This window comes from Hyla sarda, chromosome 3, assembly GCF_029499605.1.
Source record: "Hyla sarda isolate aHylSar1 chromosome 3, aHylSar1.hap1, whole genome shotgun sequence".
In the NCBI taxonomy this organism is placed as follows: Eukaryota; Metazoa; Chordata; class Amphibia; order Anura; family Hylidae; genus Hyla; species Hyla sarda.
Window position 1 is genome coordinate 125,062,925 of NC_079191.1, and position 13,175 is coordinate 125,076,099.

Genomic DNA, 13,175 nt, shown 5'->3' on the forward strand with positions numbered 1-13,175 from the left:
CCTTTAAATCGCAGAGACCCGGCGCGCGCGCGCCCTAGGGAGCGGGGCCGCGCGCGCCGGGACAGGACCGACGGAGAGCGAGTCAGGTACGGGAGCCGGGGTGCGCATCGCGAGCGGGCGCCACCCGCATCGCGAATTGCATCCCGGCTGGAGGCGGTATCGCAGCGCACCCGGTCAGTGGATCTGACCGGGGCGCTGCGGGAGCGAGAGTGTAGCGAGCGCTCCGGGGAGGAGCGGGAACCCGGAGCGCTCGGCGTAACAGTACCCCCCCCCCCCCCTTGGGTCTCCCCCTCTTCTTGGAGCCTGAGAACCTGAGGACCAGATTTTTATCTAGGATATTGTCCTCAGGTTCCCAGGATCTCTCTTCAGGACCACAGCCCTCCCAGTCAACCAAAAAGAAGGTTTTTCCTCTGACCTTTTTGGAGGCCAGTATCTCCTTTACAGGAAAGATGTCTGAAGAACCGGAGACAGGAGTGGGAGAGATAAGTTTAGGAGAGAAACGGTTGATGATGAGTGGTTTAAGAAGAGAAACGTGAAAGGCATTAGGAATACGAAGAGAAGGGGGGAGAAGAAGTTTATAAGAGACAGGATTAATCTGGCACAAAATTTTGAAAGGACCAAGATAGCGTGGTCCCAATTTGTAGCTGGGAACACGGAAGCGGACATATTTAGCGGAGAGCCATACCTTGTCTCCGGGAGAAAAAATGGGGGGAGCTCTTCTTTTCTTATCAGCAAACTTCTTCATGCGTGATGAAGCCTGTAAGAGAGAATTTTGGGTCTCTTTCCATATGGTGGAAAGATCACGAGATATTTCATCCACAGCGGGTACACCAGAGGGCAAGGGAGTAGGGAGGGGGGGAAGAGGGTGACGGCCGTACACCACGAAAAATGGGGATTTGGAAGAAGATTCAGAAACTCTGAAGTTATACGAGAATTCGGCCCATGGTAGAAGATCTGCCCAGTCATCCTGGCGGGAGGAAACAAAATGCCGTAAATAATCACCCAGGACCTGGTTAATTCTTTCTACTTGCCCATTGGATTGAGGATGATAAGCAGAAGAAAAGTTTAATTTAATCTTGAGTTGTTTACAGAGAGCCCTCCAGAATTTAGACACGAATTGGACGCCTCTATCCGAGACGATCTGCGTGGGCAACCCGTGAAGACGAAAAATGTGTACAAAAAATTGTTTTGCCAACTGAGGCGCAGAAGGAAGACCAGGAAGAGGGATGAAATGTGCCATCTTGGAGAATCGATCAACGACCACCCAAACAACAGTGTTGCCACGGGATGGGGGTAAGTCTGTAATAAAGTCCATACCAATCAGAGACCAAGGCTGTTCGGGAACAGGCAGAGGATGAAGAAGACCAGCGGGCTTCTGGCGAGGAGTCTTATCCCGGGCACAGACAGTGCAGGCTCGCACAAAATCCACAACATCCGTCTCCAGAGTCGGCCACCAATAGAAACGAGAGATGAGTTGCACGGATTTCTTGATGCCCGCATGACCTGCGAGATGGGAGGAGTGACCCCATTTGAGGATTCCGAGGCGTTGGCGTGGGGAGACGAAGGTCTTCCCTGGAGGAGTTTGCCTGATGGAGGCTGGAGGAGTGGAGATCAGGCAGTCAGGAGGAATGATGTGTTGCGGAGAGAGCTCTACTTCCGAGGCATCCGAGGAACGAGAGAGAGCATCGGCCCTAATGTTCTTATCGGCAGGCCGAAAGTGAATTTCAAAATTAAATCGGGCAAAGAACAGAGACCACCTGGCCTGGCGAGGATTCAGCCGTTGGGCAGACTGGAGATAGGAGAGGTTCTTGTGATCGGTGTAAATAATAACTGGAAATCTTGATCCCTCCAGCAGATGCCTCCATTCCTCAAGTGCTAATTTAATGGCTAGTAGCTCTCGATCCCCGATGGAGTAGTTCCTCTCCGCCGGAGAGAAGGTCTTAGAAAAAAAACCACAAGTAACAGCATGCCCGGAAGAATTTTTTTGTAGAAGGACCGCTCCAGCTCCTACTGAGGAGGCATCAACCTCCAATAGGAAGGGTTTACATGGGTCAGGTCTGGAGAGCACGGGAGCTGAAGAAAAGGCAGACTTGAGCTGTTTAAAGGCGTCTTCCGCTTGAGGAGGCCATGACTTAGGATTGGCATTCTTTTTGGTTAAAGCCACGATAGGAGCCACAATGGTGGAAACATGTGGAATAAATTGTCTGTAATAATTGGCGAACCCCAAAAAACGTTGGATAGCACGGAGTCCGGAGGGGCGTGGCCAATCTAAGACGGCAGAGAGTTTGTCTGGATCCATTTGTAGTCCCTGGCCAGAGACCAAGTATCCTAGGAAAGGAAGAGATTGACATTCAAACAGACATTTCTCCATTTTGGCATAAAGTTGATTGTCACGAAGTCTCTGAAGAACCATGCGGACATGCTGGCGGTGTTCTTCTAGGTTGGCAGAAAAAATCAGGATATCGTCCAGATACACAACAACACAGGAATATAAGAGATCACGAAAAATTTCATTAACAAAGTCTTGGAAGACGGCAGGGGCGTTGCACAGGCCAAAGGGCATGACCAGATACTCAAAGTGTCCATCTCTAGTGTTAAATGCCGTTTTCCATTCATCCCCCTCTCTGATGCGGATGAGATTATAAGCACCTCTTAAGTCCAGTTTGGTAAAGATGTGGGCACCTTGGAGGCGATCAAAGAGTTCAGAGATGAGAGGTAGAGGGTAGCGGTTCTTTACCGTGATTTTATTAAGACCGCGGTAGTCAATGCAAGGACGTAGGGAGCCATCTTTTTTGGACACAAAGAAAAATCCGGCTCCGGCAGGAGAGGAGGATTTGCGGATAAAGCCCTTTTTTAAATTTTCCTGGATGTACTCAGACATAGCAAGAGTCTCTGGGGCAGAGAGAGGATAAATTCTGCCCCGGGGTGGAGTAGTGCCCGGGAGGAGGTCAATAGGACAGTCATAAGGCCTGTGAGGAGGTAAAGTCTCAGCTTGTTTTTTGCAAAAAACATCCGCAAAGTCCATATAGGCCTTAGGGAGACCGGTTACAGGGGGAACCACAGGGTCACGGCAAGGAGTACTGGTAACCGGTTTAAGGCAGTCCTTGAAACAAGAGGGACCCCAACTCTTGATCTCCCCTGTGGACCAATCCAGGGTTGGGGAATGGTGTTGAAGCCAGGGTAGTCCAAGGAGAATTTCGGAAGTGCAATTGGAGAGGACCAAAAACTCAATTTTTTCGTGGTGAGGTCCGATGCACATTAGGAGGGGTTCCGTGCGGTAACGCACGGCACAGTCCAATCTTTCATTGTTAACGCAATTGATGTAGAGAGGTCTGGCGAGACTGGTCACTGGGATGTTGAACCTGTTGATGAGAGAGGCCAAAATAAAGTTTCCTGCAGATCCGGAGTCCAAGAAGGCCTTAGTGGAGAAGGAGAAGGTAGAGGCAGATATCCGCACAGGCACAGTAAGACGTGGAGAAGCAGAGTTGACATCAAGGACTGTTTCACCTTTGTGCGGAGTCAGCGTACGTCTTTCCAGGCGGGGAGGACGGATAGGACAATCCTTCAGGAAGTGTTCGGTACCGGCACAGTACAGGCAGAGATTCTCCATGCGGCGTCGTGTCCTCTCTTGAGGTGTCAGGCGAGACCGGTCAACTTGCATAGCCTCCACGGCGGAAGGCACAGGAACGGATTGCAGAGGACCAGAGGAGAGAGGAGCCGGGAAGAAAAAACGCCTCGTGCGAACAAAGTCCATATCCTGGCGGAGCTCCTGACGCCTTTCGGAAAAACGCATGTCAATGCGAGTGGCTAGATGAATGAGTTCATGTAGGTTAGCAGGAATTTCTCGTGCGGCCAGAACATCTTTAATGTTGCTGGATAGGCCTTTTTTAAAGGTCGCGCAGAGGGCCTCATTATTCCAGGAAAGTTCTGAAGCAAGAGTACGGAATTGCACGGCGTACTCGCCAACGGAAGAATTACCCTGGACCAGGTTCAGCAGGGCAGTCTCAGCAGAAGAGGCTCGGGCAGGTTCCTCAAAGACACTTCGAATTTCCGAGAAGAAGGAGTGTACAGAGGCAGTGACGGGGTCATTGCGGTCCCAGAGCGGTGTGGCCCATGACAGAGCTTTTCCAGACAGAAGGCTGACTACGAAAGCCACCTTAGACCTTTCAGTAGGAAACTGGTCCGACATCATCTCCAAGTGCAGGGAACATTGTGAAAGAAAGCCACGGCAAAACTTAGAGTCCCCATCAAATTTATCCGGCAAGGATAGTCGTAGGCCTGAGGCGGCCACTCGCTGCGGAGGAGGTGCAGGAGCTGGCGGAGGAGATGATTGCTGAAGCTGTGGTAGTAGCTGCTGTAGCATCACGGTCAGTTGAGACAGCTGGTGGCCTTGTTGCGCTATCTGTTGTGACTGCTGGGCGACCACCGTGGTGAGGTCGGCGACAACTGGCAGAGGAACTTCAGCGGGATCCATGGCCGGATCTACTGTCACGATGCCGGCTGGCAGGAGGTGGATCCTCTGTGCCAGAGAGGGATTGGCGTGGACCGTGCTAGTGGACCGGTTCTAAGTCACTACTGGTATTCACCAGAGCCCGCCGCAAAGCGGGATGGTCTTGCTGCGGCGGTAGTGACCAGGTCGTATCCACTAGCAACGGCTCAACCTCTCTGACTGCTGAAGATAGGCGCGGTACAAGGGAGTAGACAGAAGCAAGGTCGGACGTAGCAGAAGGTCGGGGCAGGCAGCAAGGATCGTAGTCAGGGGCAACGGCAGGAGGTCTGGAACACAGGCTAGGAACACACAAGGGAACGCTTTCACTGGCACAATGGCAACAAGATCCGGCGAGGGAGTGCAGGGGAAGTTAGGTAAACATAGGGAGTGCACAGGTGAACACACTGATTAGAACCACTGCGCCAATCAGCGGCGCAGTGGCCCTTTAAATCGCAGAGACCCGGCGCGCGCGCGCCCTAGGGAGCGGGGCCGTGCGCGCCGGGACAGGACCGACGGAGAGCGAGTCAGGTACGGGAGCCGGGGTGCGCATCGCGAGCGGGCGCCACCCGCATCGCGAATCGCATCCCGGCTGGAGGCGGTATCGCAGCGCACCCGGTCAGTGGATCTGACCGGGGCGCTGCGGGAGCGAGAGTGTAGCGAGCGCTCCGGGGAGGAGCGGGAACCCGGAGCGCTCGGCGCAACAAGGTGTAGTGGACATTACACTGTAAGAGGCACAAAGAGGGAATTATTACTTTGTAAGGGGCTCAAAGGGGGAATTATTACTTTGTAGGGGCATTATTACAGTGTGGGGCATTAGCCCCTTAAGGACCAGGGTTTTTTCCGTTTTTGCACTTTCATTTTTTCCTCCTTACCTTTAAAAAAATCATAACTCTTTAAATTTTGCATCTAAAAATCCATATGATGGCTTATTTTTTTGCGCCACCAATTCTACTTTGTAACAACATCAGTCATTTTACCCAAAAATCTACGGCGAAACAGGAAAAAAAATCATTGTGAGACAAAATTTTTAAAAAACACTATTTTGTAACTTTTGGGGGCTTCTGTTTCTACGCTGTAAATTTTTTGGTAAAAATGACAAATTCTCTTTATTCTGTAGTTCCATATGCTTAAAATGATACCCTAATTATATTCTAGTTGGATTTTGTCGTACTTCTGAAAAAAATCATAACTACATGAAGGAAAATTTATATGTTTAAAATTGTCATCTTCTGACCCCTATAACTTTTTTATTTTTCCGTGTATGGGGCGGTATTAGGGCTCATTTTTTGTGCCGTGATCTGAAGTTTTTAGCAGTACCATTTTTGTATTGATCTGACTTATTGATCGCTTTTATTCATTTTTTCATGATATAAAAAGTGACCAAAAATACACTATTTTAGACTTTGGATTTTTTTTGTGCCTACGCCATTGACCGTGTGGTTTAATTAATGATTTAATGATATATTTTTATAATTCGGACATTTCCGCACGTGACGATACCACATATGTTTATTTTTATTTACAGTTTTTTTTTTTTTTTAATGGAAAAGGGGGGTGATTCAAACTTATAGTAGGGGAGGGGTTAGATCTTTATTCACTTTTTTTTTTACTTTTTTTTTTGCAATGTTATAGCTCCCATAGGGTGCTATAACACTGCACACACTGATCTTTTATATTGATCACTGGTTTCTCATAGGAAACCAGTGATCAATGATTCTGCCGCTTGACTGCTCATGCCTGGATCTCAGGTACTGAGCAGTCATTTGGCGATTGGACAGCATAGAGGCAGGAAGGGATCCTCCGGCTGTCTTGTAAGCTGTTCGGGATGCCGCGATTTCGCTGCGGCGATCCTGAACATCTCCCTGAGCTAACCGGCATGGTTCTACTTTCACTTTAGATGCGGCGTTCAACTTTGAACGCCGCGTCTAAAGGGTTAATAGTGCGCGGCACCGCGATCAGTGCTGCGCGCTATTAGCAACGGGTCCCGGACGTTGTTAGAGGCCGGGCCCGACCCGCTATGATGCGGGGCCACACCATGGCCCCGCGTTATAAAAAGGGAAAGGACTCAGGACATACCGGTACATCCTTGGTCCTTAACAGGTTAAGTGGAGAACTATTACTGTGTGAGGCTGTACCTATCGTTAACAAAAAACTTTTTACATAATGTAGATAATATTATTATATGTATATTTGTAATATACATTGGTTAAAAAATTTGTATATTTTTGGCCCTGCAGCTATTGACTGTGTGTCTATGTGAGGAGACCAAATACAGGACGTATGAGCGGGACAAGAAGGGCTCTGTGCACTGAGGCTCTGTGGCATGCTCCTGCCTCATACAGCAGGATGATTTACAATTTGGGAGCCTGCACAGACCCCTGTTTGTCCTGCCCTCACTTCTTGTATTTGGTCTCTTCACAGAAACACACACATGCAGTAACTGCAGGGACAGCATTTTGTCACCGAAAAATATACACATTTTATTACAAATATACATATAATTGTATTATCTACATTATATTAAAAGTTTTTGTTAATGACAGGTACACTTTAAATGGGGCACATACAATACAACAGTGATGTAAAAAGGTGACTTGTAGGCTAGGGCAACATGATGGCTGCTGAACATGACATGAGTTGCATGGCCATGTTGGGCGCGAATATTCGCATTTCAAAATTTTTTGGTGAATATTGCAAATTCGCGAATTTGCGAATATTGCAAATATATTCGCTATATATTCAAAATTACGAATATTCATTTGAATATTCTTTTCACTTGTGGGCCAACTAAAATGATGCAAATACACTTGTCAAAGGTTATCAACAACATCTCTAGCAACCAATAGTAAAGTTGCCCACCCCCTCACAGTTTTCTTCCTCAAATATGCGAAAATGTGAATATTCGCATATGCGAATATTCGCATATGTGAATATAATGAATTCGCAAAATTCGCCAATATAGGATGAATATTCGTCTATATATTCGTGAAATATTGCGAATTCGAATATGTGCAATGCAGCTCATCACTAATGGCCAAAGATCACCTTGTTGTGCTACCTAAATCATGCTGCATCACAGCTAATGTATATGACTGTCATGAATGTCACATGCTGTATATGAATGTCACATGCTGTGACCGAAAAAATTATTGCAACCAGAAATTAATCCAGGAATGGATTTCTCATGTTTGTCTGATCACGTCATTCACTTAGATTAGCTGGAATGCAGCATGAGGAGCAGTACACACTGATCTTTAACAGGGCGACCATTGGGACCCACTTTTGATTTTGCCCAAGGTCACACTTGGTCTACAACTGGCCCTGCATGTGTGTATTCAAATATGCAAAGCAATTTCAACATCAAGCGTGTGTGGCTTCTATTATGCCCTTTTTAATCTTACACACTTCAGTGAATAGGTTACTTAGAATATGGTACTGGAATAGTCTTCATTTTCCAGTCAATGCGTCTTGACACATCATTGCTTAGTTGCTTTTTTCTATCATGTTCTTTCCATGTGTTTAACTCCTTAATGATTACGGATGTACGTCCTAGTGCGGAGTTACATTTACGTCCTGTACATGACCACGAGCATCAGAGTGAGGCTCGCGTCATGCACTGCAGTAATGGCGGACATCAGCGATTACGCTGATGTTCACCATTAACCCTTCAGATGCCAGGATCAATACAGATTATGGCATCTGCACCAATGCGCATGTTTAAAAGGATGATCGGATCGCTCACGGTGCTGCCGCAGGGATTCAGTTATCTAAAATGGCAGAAGGAGGTCCTGTCACCTGCCCCGTCAGTCTCCTCGGGTCTTCTGCTCTGGTCTTAGATCGAGCAGACCAGAGCAGAAGATCCCTGATAACACTGATCAGTGCTATGTCCTATGTATAGCACTGAACAGTATTAGCAATCTAATGATTGCTATGAATATTCCCCTATGGGGACTATTAAAGTGTTAAAAAAAAGGTAAAAAAAAAATGTTAAAAAAACATTTAAAAAAAGTAAATAAAATGCGAAAAATCCCCTCCTCCAATAAAAATATAAATTGTCCCTTTTTCCCATTTTAACCCAATAAGCGTAAAAAGAATAAATTAATAAACATATATGGTATCACAGTGTGTAAATGTCCAAACTATCAAAATATAATGTTAATGATAGTGAACGGGGGGAAAAAAAAGTCCTAAATTGATGCTTTTTTGTCACATCATATAAAAAAAACCTAATAAAACATTTCTTAAAAGTTTTATATACACAAATGTGGTACTAATAAAAAGTACAGATCACAACAGATCACGACAAAAACTGAGCCCTCACACTGCCGCATATATGGAAAAATTAAAAAGTTATAGGTCGTCAAAATAGAGGGATTTTAAACGTACTAATTTGGTTAAAAAGTTTGAGATTTTTTAAAAGCGGTACAATAATAGAAAAGTATGTAATCATGGGTATCATTTTAATAGGAATGACCCACAGAATAAAGAAAACATGTAATTTTTACCATAAAGTGTAGAGTGTGAAAACGAAACCCTCCAAAATTAGCAAAATTTTCGTTTTCATAAAAATGTCCTCGTACATTTTATGGTAAAATGAGAGGTGTCATTGGTCACGCAAAAAACAAGCCCTCATATGGGTCTGTTGATGGAAAGATAAAAGGGTTATGGATTTTAGAAGGCGAGGAGGAAAAAACGAAAACGCTAAAATAAAATTGGCCTGGTCCTTAAGGTCAAAATGGGCCTGGTCCTTAAGGGGTTAAATAAATCTTTTTTGTCCGTTATTGCCCACATTTTTATTCTTTACATGTACAAACAAACTTGCAAGGCCCACACAGGGGTATAAGGATGCTATAGAGGAAGGTAGCCTTCTTGGGACTTTACCACCATTCAAAGTGAATGGATGCTGCAAATGCAGCACTTACTATTACAATCTCAGGTTAAATGTGCATTCCAAGGCAGCAATTGAAAGAATTTGGAGCAGAAAAAATTCAGAAGTAGAAATAACCACTTCTATCACTGGCGTTGATACATTTCCAATGGGGGCAATGTTGAAATGGATAATAGTACATGATCTAAGTATATATTTATATATATAGAAGAAATGTAGAAACAAAGAAGCACCATGTGAGGGATTCCAGATCTGGGTTGGGTGCTCAGCTCCAGCGTCAGACCAGGCCCCAAAAAAATCAAAGTAAATAGAAGAGGGCGGCACTCCAAAGTTATAGTGAAAACCCAGTGGGTGTATTTATTCACACATCTGTACAAAACGCGACGTTTCGGCCCATCAATAGAGCCTTTCTCAATCGCTGTGATTGTATGTTGGGGGCATGGGTGGGGGGCAGTCATACTTAAAGGGGTAAGATGCCTGATCGCGGGGGCCCCGCCACTGGGGCACCCTGTTAGAATCAGTCCCTGGAGAATGTTCGCTCCGGGTCTGTTTACTGGCGATCACGGGGACGGCTCCGCCCCGTGTGATGTCACGCTCCACCCCCTCAATGCAAGCCTATAGGAGGGGGCGTGGCAGCTTCCATAAGCTTGCATTCAGGGGGTGGAGTGTGTCGTCACACGGGGGTGGGGCCGTGAAGTCACAATGCTCCGGCCCCGTGATCGCCAGTAACCAGACCTGGAGCGAACATGCTCCGGGGACTGATTATAATGGGGTGCCCCAGCGGCGGGACCCCCGCAATCAAGCATCTTATTCCCTATCCTTTGGAGTACCCCTTTAAAGACTTCTGAAAGGATTCTGAACCAATGATATGACAGGAGGTGTGTTTCAGACTATTTTAGACTCCATTTAGATTATGCAGCTAAGTTGTGATCATTGATAAACATAGACGGTCGCTGTGCTTTAATGGATGAAAAAACAGCCAATCATCTATTACTGAAACACAATAAACAATAACAACAGATAAGCAATGCTTAAATATACTGCTTGGGTGATACATCAATTTAAGCAGGTTATTATCAACATGCAATGCAATGGGAATATAAGATCTTGTTAAGTTGTCTGCTCATTTAAGACAGATGATAGAACTTGCGGTTTTAAGGTCTGCATTGACCACATTGTAAATGGTAGAGGAATTCTCTAAGATTATTGATCTTTAGGGTTAACACCACATGTTATAAACAGATTACAGGTTTAGCAAAGGGATCAATAATATATAATTGAAGTTCTGCTTTTTCTACCCAAGTGATGCAGCAAAGTGCCCCATAGAAGTATATTTATACCGCATGGTATACGTACGAGATAATGTCACAATTCACAGTAATTCACTGTGTAAACATAGCAAGAAATATTCTATATCTAGATGAAGTAGCTGACTACACATGATCGATATCTAAAGCTGCCATCTATATAACCACATGCGCTTAACAACATACAAATTACTAGTACTGAAACATAACACTTTATTTTCCAAAGTAACAATAAATAGCAGTATTTCTAGCTACACTACAATGACTGCACGTCAAGCACCGGCTGAGTGAATGACACCAATCCAAGGATGTTGTAGTATAGTTTTTATTTAGCTCTGCCTCAGTCCCTGCTGTTATGTCTGCAGCTTTAGTATTCAGAGGTTGACATTCTGCTGAATTCAGGATTGTTAAATGTCACTTCCTGTGGTTACATGGACGATTAACTATCTGATAAATAATTCTTAGAATAGGTACATGATTATTTAACAATTTCTTATCCACGTACCATTATACGGGCAAGAAATTATATCATAGGGCAGTAGGGAAATCGTACTAAGGATCCAAAGACATTCTTCTAATGGATGCCATTTAATAGTGTTCTATTTAGGTAGAAAATCAATTACTTAGATCTGAAATGTACAGTAAGTGATGGAATTTACTAACATTGCATTTAGGTGAAGATTTTCAGTAAAGTACATCAGGGAACCACTAAAATATATTTATCTGAGATGTGTAATGGTAGATGAGGTAATCTGATGTCTCTATAGAATAGATTCAAGGGAGTTGTCCAGTAATAGGAAAACTAATAACTAATTTATTTTAAAAACAGCACCACTCCTTCTAAACTGGGCGTTTCCCGAGACAGGCGTCATCAGAGAGGATTTAGACAGAAAAGAACAACCTTAACTTCAGAAGCTCATAAGTACTGAAAGGATTAAGATTTTTTTTTTAATAGAAGTAATTTACAAATCTGTTTAACTTTCTGGAGTCAGTTGATATATATAAAAAAGTTTTTTTCCGGGAATACCCCTTTAAAGTTTAACATAACAGCAGCCATTTTGATGAATCTGTAATATTCACATATTCTCATAAACATTCAATTTTTCACAATAACAGATAAGGTTCTCAGAACACCATATTAGCTTTGTTTGGGGTATCTCTAATGGTCCCAGCTACAATGCCCTTCATAATGAGACATTAGCAATAAACAATATGGTGTTCATAGATATTACGAGGTAAAATTTCTCCTTATTTTTCTTATATTTTTGTTATAAAACTAAATGTTACCTCTTAATTATCACATATGGTCCCGGGCATGATATGTGGTGTTGAAGCGACACCTAGAAGGAATTGTACTGTCACGGTCCAGGGGGGCTGCCTATGTCCCTGTTGGTCAAGAGTTTTATACCAGGGGCATATGTCATAACAGCCATGCTCAAAAATATATCCCCATGCCACAGTAAGGGGAGGGGGCACATGGGAGAGCAGAATACACTAGTAGTTATCATATAATAATGTAATCTTCTAAGAGAAGGGGGTCCTGCATGGACGCGCCATGAGGCACAAAAGGTATCATGGGACCATAAGCCTTCCCTTGGAAGTTACCTGAGAGGCAAGGCCATGAGGAGCTGGAGAGGTCCTGCAGCAATATGATGGTAACTATACAATGGTCCTATGATTACACCTTCAATGGTCTTCTGATTACACCTTCTTTCCCTCTTTCCCACTACTTAGAGGTTTCACATATCACATATATCTGGTAGCGTACTAGTTCTTATTTGATTGTGATCATTTTACAATGTGGATGAGAATTATATCAATTAGTACGTATGGTGAAGATCTATCCTAATCTCCAGTTTGAGATGGTAAGTTCTAGAATACAGAAAATTATCCCGTCTACTGCAGAGAACAGGGTTTGTTCTGTGCATATTAATGCATACATATATTGCATATAGTATAGTCTTATTTTTCACCATCTAATTGACATAATAAAAATGTATCCACAGGGAAACTTATTTAAAGGGGTTCTTCGGTGCTTACACATCTTTTCCCCTATCCAAAGGATAGGGGATAAGATGCCTGATCGCGGGAGTCCCGCCCCTCAATGCAAGCCTACAGGAGAGGGCGTGACAGCTTTCACGCCCCCTCCCGTAGGCTTGCATTGAGGGGCGGAGGCGTGATGTCACACAGGGGCGGAGGCGTGACATCACACGCCGCCGGCCCAGTGGTCGCCTGTAATCAGACATGGAGCGAACACGCTCCGGGGACTGATTACAAACGGGGTGCCGCGTGCATGATCCCGGGGGTCCCCAGCGGCGGGACTCCCGCGATCAGGCATCTTATCCCCTATCCTTTGGATAGGGGAAAAGATGTGTAAGCACCGGAGAACCCCTTTAAGTATTCCTCTAAATAAAGTGTGCCATAGAAGACATAAAAGATTATAAATATGGTATTGTACCTAAAAATGTCCTACAAGATATGTATGGTTAGT